We start from the raw sequence: 12559 nt of genomic DNA, 5'->3' as shown, positions 1-12559 counted from the left end.
ACTGTTGACAACATGGAGGGATTTTTGTGAAAAGTTATAAAAAATGACCAATTCTGGTATCTAATTCACCAGTCAGCTATGATCTAAGGGATGTAAAATTAATATATGGAATTAAAACCATGAAGATTGATACTATTTCTTTCATTTTACAGATGTAGTTTTATAAAATGTTTTATTTATTTGAAAGGTGGAGAGACAGATACAGAGGAAGAGAAACAGAGCTACAGGCTGAGAGAGACCTGCCATCTGCTGGTTCATTGCCCAAATACCCACAACAACAACAGGGGCTGGGCAAGGTTGAAGGCAGAAACCAGGAAACTGATACCCAGTCTGAGTCACCCATGAGGATGGCAGGAACCCAATTTCTTGAGCCATTACCTACTGCCTCCCAGGTGTGCATCGACAGGAAGGTGGAATGAGGAGCAGAACTGAACTTGAAATCATGAACTTTGATATGGTATGTGGGTATCCCAGGCAGCATCTTAACTTAAATTCTTAAAAAGTAGTTTTTCAGTACTTGCTAAAGAACTCAGAATCTTAACTTTAACATGGAAGCAAAAGCCTATAGGATTACACATAATTTGTTTACTTTAATATGTAGGGTTTGAATTGGATTGCAATGCCACCTTTCTTCACAAGTGGCTCTGACCCTCAAGGGCAGAAATAAAACTTCAGCCAATCAAAATAGAGCATTGACAAATAGTCGAGGTAGTATGGTGTGATAATGTGATTGATCAATTCCACAAGTGATCCTAATACCCTATCTGCTAGTAAGAATTTCAAGAAAAAGAAACAGTACCAAGTGAATTTGATTATTGGTAACACTGCTCACAGAATTCAGTATTCTGCAAACTCATCCAGTCTAGTAATTAAGCCAAGGCTCTAGGTACTGTTTTACCCAATTTAGAGTCTCTAGATCTTCCTGTTTTTAATTTGTAAAAAGAGTATTAACTCTGGCTGTAAGTTTTAGTTGTGAAAATGGGCCATGTATTCACCTTGTTAAAGAGAATTATCTGGGCCTGGCCTTGTGGTGTAGCAGGTAAAGCAACCACCTGCAACACCAGCATCCTATATAGGTACTGGTTCATGTTCAGTGGCTCTATTTTCCCATCTGTTTCACTGCTAATGGTCTGGGAAAAGCAGTGGAAGATGATCCAAGTGCCTGGGGCCCTGACACCCATGTGAGAGACGGGGATGCAGGTCCTAGTTCCTGGCTTTGACCTGGCCCAGCTCTGGCTGTTGTGACCATCTGCACAATGCGCAGCTGAAGGAAGATCTCTCTCTCTCTCTCTCTCTCTCTCTCTCTGTTTCTCCCTCCCTCTCTGTAACTCTTTAAAAAAATTAATAAATCTTTAAAAGAGAGAGAGTTATCCCAAATTTTGGAAATAAGAACAGAACAATACCTGTGTTTCCTTAATGGAATGCTTAAGGATTATCTACCAAGTTTGCCTGTGGCTGAGGGTCACCTGACCCTCTCCAGGAATGTAACTTGTGATGTATAGAATTCACAAGTTGACTGGGACTCAGGCAATTTACAACTCTGGAAAGTTAACTTTTAGGAAACTAAAGTGTGGTGATTTTAGGTCAGATAGAACATTTTAACTCTAAAGAGTATATATCCATTGGGCCGTGGGACTAATCCATTTTGTAATTCTGTAATCTCATTTCATCCTTTCTTGTTTTGGCGGCTGCATACAAACCCAGCTCCTCACATCCCTTCTGAGCAAGCCTTGCCATCCTGCTGTGTTGCTTATTAGTGAATTAAAACAAGTGTAGGCAGATGCTCACTATTTATGGGAACGACTACGTTTCTCTTAAACCCAAAAGCGTTTAAAATGAAGATGAAATAAGTAAGTAGGAAAATGAGCAGAAACCTGAGACAGTGTTAAAGCAGGAAGAGAAGAGAAGCAATGAGGTATTTATGTTTGGGATCATCTTGGATGGTGCCTTCATTCCAGTTGTGGTAATATGTTGTAAGTGTTTTTAAATCTTTTAATCAATGAATTGAAATTGTGCTGCCCACGAATTGCCTTTTCTCTCAATTTTTTCAAAATGGTAATCCACGATTGAAGCATAGAATTAGACAGAAATTGTAGACTTGTGGTGATTTAAGTAATTATTGATATAACATTTTATGGAAAAAGGCTTTTTACTCCTTATTCCACCTAGCTATTAATATATTGGAGAGGCTTTATTGAACACTTCCCTGTCATAAGTGTGAGTGATTTTTATCTGGTTATGTATGTTAATCTATACATAGACAGTTTTCTATTAAAATTAAGATGTTGAATGCCCACATAAAGTCCTTATGGATGAGGAGAAAAGTTTTCAAATAATGTCTAAAATTGCACTGCTTATAAATCAAAATAACAAGGACATTGAGTGTTGGAGCTTAAAGGCAGGAATATTTTGATACCAAATCTAGAGAACTTCAGTTAAATTTTTCCTACAATACATGTAAGTGATACCGTATTTCCTTGAAATTAATATTGAGGAAAAAAGCAAATACACACTCACACACATACACACACACACACACATATTTCCTCATTGAGGATCTCTTATATAAAAAAGGTCTGCATAGAAAAGACAGTCCAGAGACATCTTTGAAGGTTCTCTTTCAAAGCAGCTCCACTTTCCGTGTGTCTAGGGATTTCTGTTATTAATTGAAGTTAATTTTCTAGGATATCAGTTTGCCGTGCACGTGGGAAAGATTGATAGCCTCTTCGATTCTCGAGAGTGTTGAAAATGACACTGTTCCATCACCGGGTGCCTTCACTTTTATCATCACAAATCAAATTATAAACATCGGGGCAACCTTGCTGGAATCTGGCTTCAGGAGATTTCCATAAGATTAATTAGGCGGCCAAAGCAAAGATGGTAAAATAGAAAGAGGGAGGGGTGGAGGGAGGAGGGAGAGTGGAACCATTCATTCCTCACAGAATGGAAAGTCAATTCAACAATGGGTAATTAGCGTGGGCCACGGATTCTCAAAGGCACTGAGGACACTGGACTCTTTCTCGCACTCTGATGTTTAGTGCCGTATTGTGGACCCCTCATTTAATTAGTGCACTTTGATACCCACAGGAGTTTGAGGCTCCAGGGCATGCTAAACACAGACTGACACCAGCAAGCTTCTGCCTCCTTCCACTCTAATTAGAGACACAATGAGCTGCAAAGACAAGGTTTTACTCCAAGATTTCTTCTGCAGATACCTCTGGCAGGAAACAATCGTTTATTTTGTGTCTATATTGGTATTCAGATTAAATTATTAGCATGCAAAAGATGAGCTAAGGGCATATATCTACTAAAAATGCTTAGCAGGGTTCAAAAGTGATGGAAGCAATTTGTGAAAAAAAATATTTTCCCTTTTGGAAACTATTTATTTTGCTCTCCCCTAATTAGAACTAAACTTTTAATTGCAATGCATATTGCATTCCAAAGTAAATAACAATGCTTTCTTGAAATAACTAGACGTTCTATGCTTTAAATAAATGGTTCTAAAATTATCTGAAATGGAGAAGGAGAATAGGAGGAGAACCCCTTTCTTCCTCTGAATTCACCCGCATTGAAATAACCAAGCAGCACTAGGGAAAATGACAGAGGTCATTTTTACAGGAAGATTGCTAATCTGTCTAGAGCTCTTTAAAGAAAGCCCTGAAACATTTGCAGTGCCAAGTTAAAAAAAAAATTTATAATGTTAGTTTTGATGGACAGTTCCATGCTGATTGGAAGAATATAAATATCCCAAGGGAGACTGCATATTGAAAATTAATCTCAGCATTCACAAAATACTAGTATGGGTTGCTTTAACTATGTACTATAAGTCTTGTGCCCCTAAAATTCAAGCATTGGACAATTGTGTCTCTACATTATTGTTGTCTATATATTTCTGTGACACATAATCAGCTTGCAAAATAAAATGTCTCAAAGTTTTGCAAACTCAAATGAATCAGTGTTATTTTCTTATGTGTCTATTTGTCTATCCAGCTACCCATTTGCCTCTCAATATACATTTAACTTTTGGGGAAAGAAAACCAAAAAAGCTCTAATACAAAAAAATCCACTCTGAGATTATGTCTCCACAAAATGAATATATGTCATCAGTAAACTTTTAGTACTTTTTGACATCAAAAATCCTTTTGTACATCTTTTATTATTCATCATGAAATGGATCAGAATGAAATGCCATTATTGTTTGTGGAGGAAGTGGTTTGCCCTATTGTTCAAAATTGCTCTAATACTTATTTTTTTAAAGATTCTTTATTTATTTGAAAGGCAGAATTATAGAGAGGCAGAGGCAGAGACAGAGAGAGGTCTTCCATCCATTGGTTCAACCCCAAATGGCCAGAATAGCCAGAGCTATGCAGATCCAAAGCCAGGAAGGAACCTGGAGCTTCTTTTAGGTCTCCCACACACAGGTGCAGGGGTTCAAGGACTTGGGCCATTTTCTATTGCTTTCCCAGGCCCTAACAGAGAGCTGGATTGGAAGTGGTGCAGTTGGGACTTGAACCAGTGCCCATATGGGATGCTGGCACTGCAGGTGGTGGCAGGAAACAATGGGAGTGGTGATATCAGTTTCATAACTTTGTCAACTCTCCCCTGGGCTGATGACCTAAATGTTTATTTCTAGTTTACCCACCATGCCAGTTACTGATCACTCTCACAGTTTAGGAAATCCACATGCGGAGCTAGGAATCAAGCTGTGCCTTCTCTACCTGCTTGCATGCTTCTACTGTTTTGAATACATTCATGATGGCATTTTAAATTCTATTAAAGCTAGACTCCAACTTGGGCATTTTGGTAGACAATGTTCTCTTTTTTATTTACTTTGCATTAATCTTACCTGTAAAGGGTGGACAGTTCCCATGTCGGATGCAATGAACCTCAAAGTCAAACATTCGTGCCAACAAACTGTGATAGTGGGCTTGCCGCACTACTGGTGAACATTTTTATCCAGAAATACCCCCCTACCCTGTGATTAAGCAATGCAAAAGCTCTAAATCAGTCATAGCTAAATGAGGGATCTGTTCTGTGTCCTGTGTTGTGTCACTGTTACTCGGCATCCATTCAAGTGTTTGGAAAAGACTACTCCTATAAAATGAATATATACAATGCATGATTAAGTCTAAATTAAAGGAAACTCTTTTCATGTACATTTAAACTATTTTCTAAGCATTTGATGATTATGCATCTATAAAGCACTTTATATTCTGGGACAGGAAGCCAATACTTTCTGTGACACCTTTGGGAGAGAGTTAAAAGTAGTATTTACTATTTAACTCTTATTTAACTCAGTGTTTTAGTTAGTGTGACTTAAAGCTGATTCCTCTCTCCTAGAGGTAACCTCTTCCTCATTTAAGTCACCAAAGAAATGGCTGAATAATCAGCTAGCAATATCTTTCATGTTCATGTTTCAAATCATCCATCACTTGAAATCCTGAATTCATTCCTTTGTTCCCTTTCCTAAAATAAGATGCTTGTGTTTAGCTATGAAGGCAGTGGGTTCATTTCAAATATAATCACAGACAATGTGCTCAGAGAGAGAGAGAGAGAATCAGTCCTATTCTGAGTAGTTTACAAATGGTTAATACGCCTTCATATTTTCTGCATGTTCTATTGAAAATCGTCTCATCTATTATTAAGATGACACTAGATTATAGGTGCTTATGGGCAATTCTTGATTTATTTTTTAAAGCGACAGGCAAAGGAGAAATTATTTGAATATGCAACATCCATAGAAAAGTTGAACTTCATTGGCCACAAAGGTGGGCAGTGTTCCCAAGCCACCTATTTGCAGAGTAGAATTACATTACATAGACTTGTATTTAGACATCCCTGAAGATAGAAGAATGTTAAATGCCATGTAGCATTTGGTTTAATGTGACAGCATGGAGCACCACGCTATGACATTATTTTAGATTACAGGCTATGCCAAAAGCCATTTAACAGCACTATCAGAAAGGAGTAAAGGGATCCCAATGAAAGGTTTCTCTGCTCATCACACCTGCTTTTTAAAGTTTCCCTTATTTCCATTAGCCTATTTTCTTCCCGTTCTTCCCTCTCTTCCCTTTTCATTTAGAAATTCATTTCATTCCCTCTTGTATTCAATGATGCTCCTTGCTTCAGGGGCCCTTTATAGTAATTTATTCCATATGCTTATTATCCTCTGTGTAAAAATGTTTTGGCTTCATTTTTTTTCCTTGTTCCCAACTTTCTAATTTTCAGATCATATCTACTCCCTTCTCTGGTCTTGAAGCATAAAGAGTTTGCTTGGATCAATTTTATCAATCTACCTTATAATTTTTAAACTTCACTTGTGTTGCATGAAGTCTTCACTTTTCCACTGAGAATTTGCTCAACTTTCCCTGTCTTTTCTCATAACTTAATCATTGAGATCTGGTATCATTCATATAATTGCTCCACACTCTTCCCCTAAAGAGCAATTAAACGTTGGAAAAGTTTAGTGGCCAGCTCCATTTATGTCATATAAGACAAGCACTATAAAAGTTCTAACTGTAGCAATATGATAATGCCTTCCATTGACAGAAGAATTGATTATCAAATTTCATTTACTGTTACTTAAACAAACCTGTATCATATAATTCAGTGAACATTTACTATCTATCATTTGACATTTTCCCTTTTCTATAAAACCTGCTCATATCTTTAAACCTCTATTTCCAATTGGTGAGAAAGTGCTTTATGTATACAATGTAACCTGGTAAACAGAAATATGCCCTTGTCAAGGTGCAGTTTAGAGAGGTCTTTTCTAATTATAAAAAAAAGAAAAACATTCACTACCTACAGATTGCTAGTCATTTGATTGAATATCAGTTTTGATCTCTGATAAATATTGAAATTAAGTCATGAAGGTATTAGATGATGGCAGCTTTGAAACATCTTTGCTAATGGTGGATTCTGTCACAGAAAGGAGAATGATGATTATTTTTAAAGGACTTGTTCTGACCTTTGCTTAGGATGAATTAGGTGACTTGGGAAAAACTAGTCTGGTAACTGCACTTACTTAGAAATTGCTCAAATGAACTTAAATTATAAAATAGTTATTTTTAAAGACAATGAAAAAAAGCCTTTTAGAGGTTTTTCTACACCCAGATGTCTACAAATTGCTTGTATGTAATACCCAGTATTAAAGCTCTAGATGAATATGAATGGAGGGCAGTGTGCAAACTGCCCAGATTCTCTTATTATCTTAATGACTCAGAGCAGCAATTCTCAACCAGCTCACTACTCTGCACTCCATGAAAGATCACTTTGATGTTCTCTGATACTCCATATGGAGATAGCGCCCCTAAATAAAAAACTTAGGCACATACATTCTTTTGACTATTACTCATCACTAAAATAACTTTATTTTTTCACTGAAGTACAAAATGATGGGCAATTCTGGCCATGGAGTCTTGGGAACACCAACAGTTCTTTTTCCTAGAGCAGTGGTTCTCAACTTGTGCTGCACATTAGAATCACCTGGGAAAATTTAAAAATGCTAATGCCCAAGTCTAACCCCAGAACAGTAGGGTTAGTTGCTAGAGGTGAGCTTTGGGAATAAGCCTGAGGGACACTAATGCTTGGTCAGAGGTGAGAAGCATTCATGGTTCTCACCTGGGTTGGGAATGCACATTGTGACCACTGGATGATATCATCTAGGGTGTGCAGAATTCAGGCAGAGCCAGGGATACTATTTTCACAAGTTCCTATATATTATATTGCTATTTATACTCTTCCCACCAAGAAAGACTTCAAATAGTACATCATGTGTATTTTATGCATCTCACATTTGATATGATTATGGTCTGGGCCTCACTAACATTTGAGAATCACTTACTTAGATTATTTGTTGAAGCACATATGTATTAATAGAGGCAAAGTAACAAGTTGCTTGTAAGTTACAAGTTATTTGTAAGAGCTGTATGCTAAAGACTCATCCTGAACTTAGTACTACAGGAATGTACCAGAGGGTGCCCCAAAAGTTTTTCAAAATTGTAGAGATGTGCTACATATTTCTAAGATTTCTGTAGAACAAAATATGATGTTGAGATAATAATCCCTACTGCCAAAAAATGCATGTCTGTGGGGACAGTTCTTTGATCTAATAGCATCAGATTATGTCATTTCAAGCAATTCTGAATAGATTTTTTTTACTGCATAATTTATCACAGCCTCAATGTGCCACTATTCACTGGAAATCTCCCAGAGTGGTGATTCTAACACTTTAATGGAGAATACACAACTCTATTCTGTGGTATAGTAGGAAGAAACCATCTAGGAATGATACCCCTGCTAATAATGAGGGAAGAGAGGGCATGAAAGGAACTAATATGTATTGATTTACTACCATTAAACAATTTAATCTGCTTAATAGCACCTATGAGATATTTAGTGCTTCCCTATTTTACAGTTGGGGAATCTGAAGCTGAAAAAAATAAGTAACATGATCAAAATTATAGAATTGTTGGACGAGAGCTATGATTATGAATCCAGGTATGTCTTATTTCCACATGTGAGCTCTCTTTATCGAAACTTCTGTTAGTCTTTCCTTTATTTCTTTTAAAATAATGCACATTTTTTCATTCAGTAATATATTTAAATCTCAAATGTATAGTTTGAAAAACTTTAAGAAATATTTACACTCAAGTAGCCATTACTCAGAGCAATACTAGTATGCCCCATTCCTTGGGAATGTCCTTTATATTCTTTCCTAGACAACCATTCCTCCTTTGAGATGGCTCTTTTCTGATTTCTACCATTACTGATTAGTTTTGGCTATTCCTGAACTTCATACAAATGGAAATAGACACTATAATGGTTCTCACTTATGTCTGCAAATATAAATATGTTAAGACTCATCCATATTGCTGTACAACTCTGTTGCTCATTTTCCCATTGTCCCGTTGCTTGATGTTTAAGTTGTTGCCAGGTTGCTTTTGGTCCACAATGAATAAAACTTTTATGAACTTTCTATATAAATCTTTTATTATGAATACAAGAACTCATTTCTTTAGGGTATATGCCCAGGAAAAGAGCTGCTGTATCATGAAATAAGCATATGTTTAGCTTCACAGAAAACTGTTCAACAGTTTTCCAAGATATTGCTACCATTTTATAAAGTGTCTCTGTCATAACCAGTGATAGATAATGACAGTTATAATTGCTATAGATTTTATGTCCATTTGTTTCTTAACTTCCTTTTAATTAATTTCTTCCTAGATACATAAAATCCAGAAAAGGAGAAGCATAACTTTTTTTTTAATATTTATTTGAAAAGCAGAGTTATGGAGATAGAGGGAAAGACAGAGATCTTCCATCTGCTGGTTCATTCTCCAAATGGCCACAATGGCCAGGGCTGGGCCTGGTCAAAGTGAGAAGCTGGAAACCTCACCTAGATCTCCCACAGGGTGCAGGAGCCCAAGCACCTGGGCTATCTTATGCTTCTCAGATGCATTAGCTGGTAGCTGGATTGAAAGGGGAGCAGCCAGGCTTTAAACCAGTGCCCATGTGTAAAACCAGCTTAACCAGCCCCACCGCCATGCTGGCCCCAGTGTAAGGCTTTTTAAAGACTGTCTTGGCCGGCGCCATGGCTCACTAGGCTAATCCTCTGCCTGCAGCACCAGCACCCCGGGTTCTAGTCCTGGTGGGGGCGCCGGATTCTGTCCCGGTTGCTCCTCTTCCAGTCCAGCTCTCTGCTGTGGCCTGGGAGGGCAGTGGAGGATGGCCCAGGTCCTTGGGCCCTGCACCCACATGGGAGACCAGGAGGAAGCACCTAGCTCCCAGCTCCTGGCTTCAGGTCGGCACAGCGCGCTGGCCGTAATGCGCCGGCCTTAATGGTCACTTGGGGGGTGAACCAACAGAAAAAGGAAGACCTTTCTCTCTCTCTCTCTCTCTCTCTCTCTCTCTCACTGTCTAACTCTGCCTGTCAAAATAAAAATAAATAAATTTAAAAAAAAGACTGTCTTGAACTAGTTTGAAAAATTATGAGAGAAATCCACATAACACTGAGATGCCTGCTTACCCAACCGATTTGAAACCAACTACATAAACAGAAAATGAAACAATTGTCATGGAACACAGAATAAAGACTGAACATGGTTATTGATAAGGAAAAGTTGGGCAGGAAGGTGAAGAGGCAAGATGCCTTATAAAGAAATGCAGAGAAAAGTACCAGGGAGCAGGAGGTGTCAAAAACAAATGTGGAGAGAACAGTGAATTCATGCTGCAAGGTGACTGGGATCCAGAACAAGTGAATGCCCCAAAAACTCCTTTGGTGGAGCAAAGAAAGAGTGGCCACCAAGGGAGCAGCCAGGAATCACTCACTCTGAATGGATTCCACTGTTTAAAAATCAATCATGGTGCACTAGGTAAAGTGATAAGTATAAGTACATAACCGATCAAAAAGATAGGGTGAGTGTCTAAGAGATTTCACAAATAAGACCAGTGTAAGCAAATAATGAAGGATAGAATTAAAAGGGAGAGAATGGTCCTGCAGGGGAGGCAGGACACACAGCAGACTCATAGAATGGCAAATGCCCCAAATAGCACTCCGGCCTCAGAATCAACCCTTGGGGCATTCGGATCTGGCTATAAGGCCCATGAGAGTCTCACAGGCATGGAAAGCCATGACACGGTGGTAAAAGCAACCTAAATGAAAGATCCTGGTAAACAAGACCCCAGCGGAAGGAACAGGCCATCAAGGAGGGAGGCGCCTTTCTCTGAAGGGAGGAAGGAACCTCCACTGTGATACGGCCTTGACTAAACAAGTTCAGAGTTGGTGAACTCAAGGGGCTTCCATAGCCTAGACAGCTCATGGCAAGAGCCTCGGGTGATTGCTGACGTCATAAATAAGAGTGCCAATTGTTAAGTCAACAATGGGAGTCACTGGGTATAGGCTCCCAACGTAGGATCTCTGTCCTTAATGTGTTTTACTATGAAACTTATTAACAACACTACTAGTCGAACAATACCCTATACCTTGTGCGGTTGTGTAAGGGCAGCCTGTTGAAATCCTTGCTTAGTATATACTAAGTTGATCTTCTGTAGATGAAGGTAATTGAAAATGAAACTCGATGAAGGGCAGGATGGGAGAGGGAGTGGGAGAGGGGAGGGCCACAGGAGGGAGGGAGGTTGGGGGGGAAGCCACAACAATACAAAAGTTGCACTTTTTAAATTCACATTTATTAAATAAAAAAATCAATCATGGGAGCTGGCGCTGTGGTGTAGTGGGTAAAGCCGCTGCCTGCAGTGCCAGCATCCCACGTGGGAGCTGGTTGAAGTCCCGGCTGCTCCACTTCCGATCCAGCAGTGGAAGATGGCCCAAGACCTTGGGCCTCTGCACCCACGTGGGAGACTTGGAATAAGCTCCTGGCTTCAGATTGGCACAGCTTCGGCCGTTGTGGCTAATTGGGGAGTGAACCAGTGGATGGAAGACCTCTCTCTCTGCCTCTCTCTCTCTCTGTGTAACTCTTTCAAATAAATAAACCAATATTTTTTTAAAATCAATCATGGAATTATATTTTTAGATTTTATTTTTTGAAAAGATATTCGGATCTTTATTTATTTTATTTGAAATTCAGAATTACTGAGAGAGGGAGAGACAGAGAGAGATCTTATATCTGCTGGTTCACTCCCCAAATGGCTACAATGACCAGGGCTGGGCTTTGCCTGGGTCCAGAGGCCTAAGCACTTGAGCCATTTCTGTTTTTTTCCCAGGCACATTAGCAGGGAGCTAGATAGGAAGCAGAGCAGCTGGAACTCAAACTGGTGCCCTTATGGGGTGTCGGCACTCCAGACGGTGGCTTAACCCTCCACACCCCAGTGCCAACCCCCTGAACTTACAATTTTAAACATGTACTTCCCAAGGTAAGTCACTTTCCCCAACCCTTGCTTTCCAGCCGACATGCATCAGCCTGATTTTGATTCAGGTGCACAACTGACTGTGTGCTTTCCTCCCATATGTGCAGAATGCAGGCACAGTCTCAGTTCGGTTTTGTCTCCTGAAATGCTTCATCAGCGCAGGCCCTCCGTTTATGTAACATGCTTCCATTTCTAGACTGAACATACGACAACTTTCCTCAGTCACTTTATGAGTTCAGCAGTCCCACCTAAATCTGGAGCGTTAAATCACTCTCCTCTAGCTAAAATTAATCACAAATCCCAAAAAAGCATTTTAAAGGCACTTGGCCCCATAAACTTGAAAGTAACAGTTTAAATGATATTAAAAATAAATAAATACTCAGTTGTACTTTTTGATTTCCTATTCTTGTTATTGGCTCAATATGGTCATGGATATTATTTTCAGTTTATATGCAATGATATGTAAATTAGACTCAAGTTGGTAGGGCTGGCTCCTCTCTTGCCCCAAGACATTTCTTACAATCCTTTTATGGAACTGAAAGATGACGAGCAGCAAATACACTAAACTTTTCTCTAGCTATCACCACATTACAAGCAATCATTCTTGTAGCACCTGCCTTTTACATATGAACTAATTCCCACAGACTCATAAAATATGCACTGGACTCAAAATCCCCACATACCATTTAGT

Source organism: Oryctolagus cuniculus, chromosome 3, assembly GCF_964237555.1.
Source record: "Oryctolagus cuniculus chromosome 3, mOryCun1.1, whole genome shotgun sequence".
NCBI lineage: Eukaryota > Metazoa > Chordata > Mammalia > Lagomorpha > Leporidae > Oryctolagus > Oryctolagus cuniculus.
Note: the sequence above shows the minus strand (reverse complement) of the source record.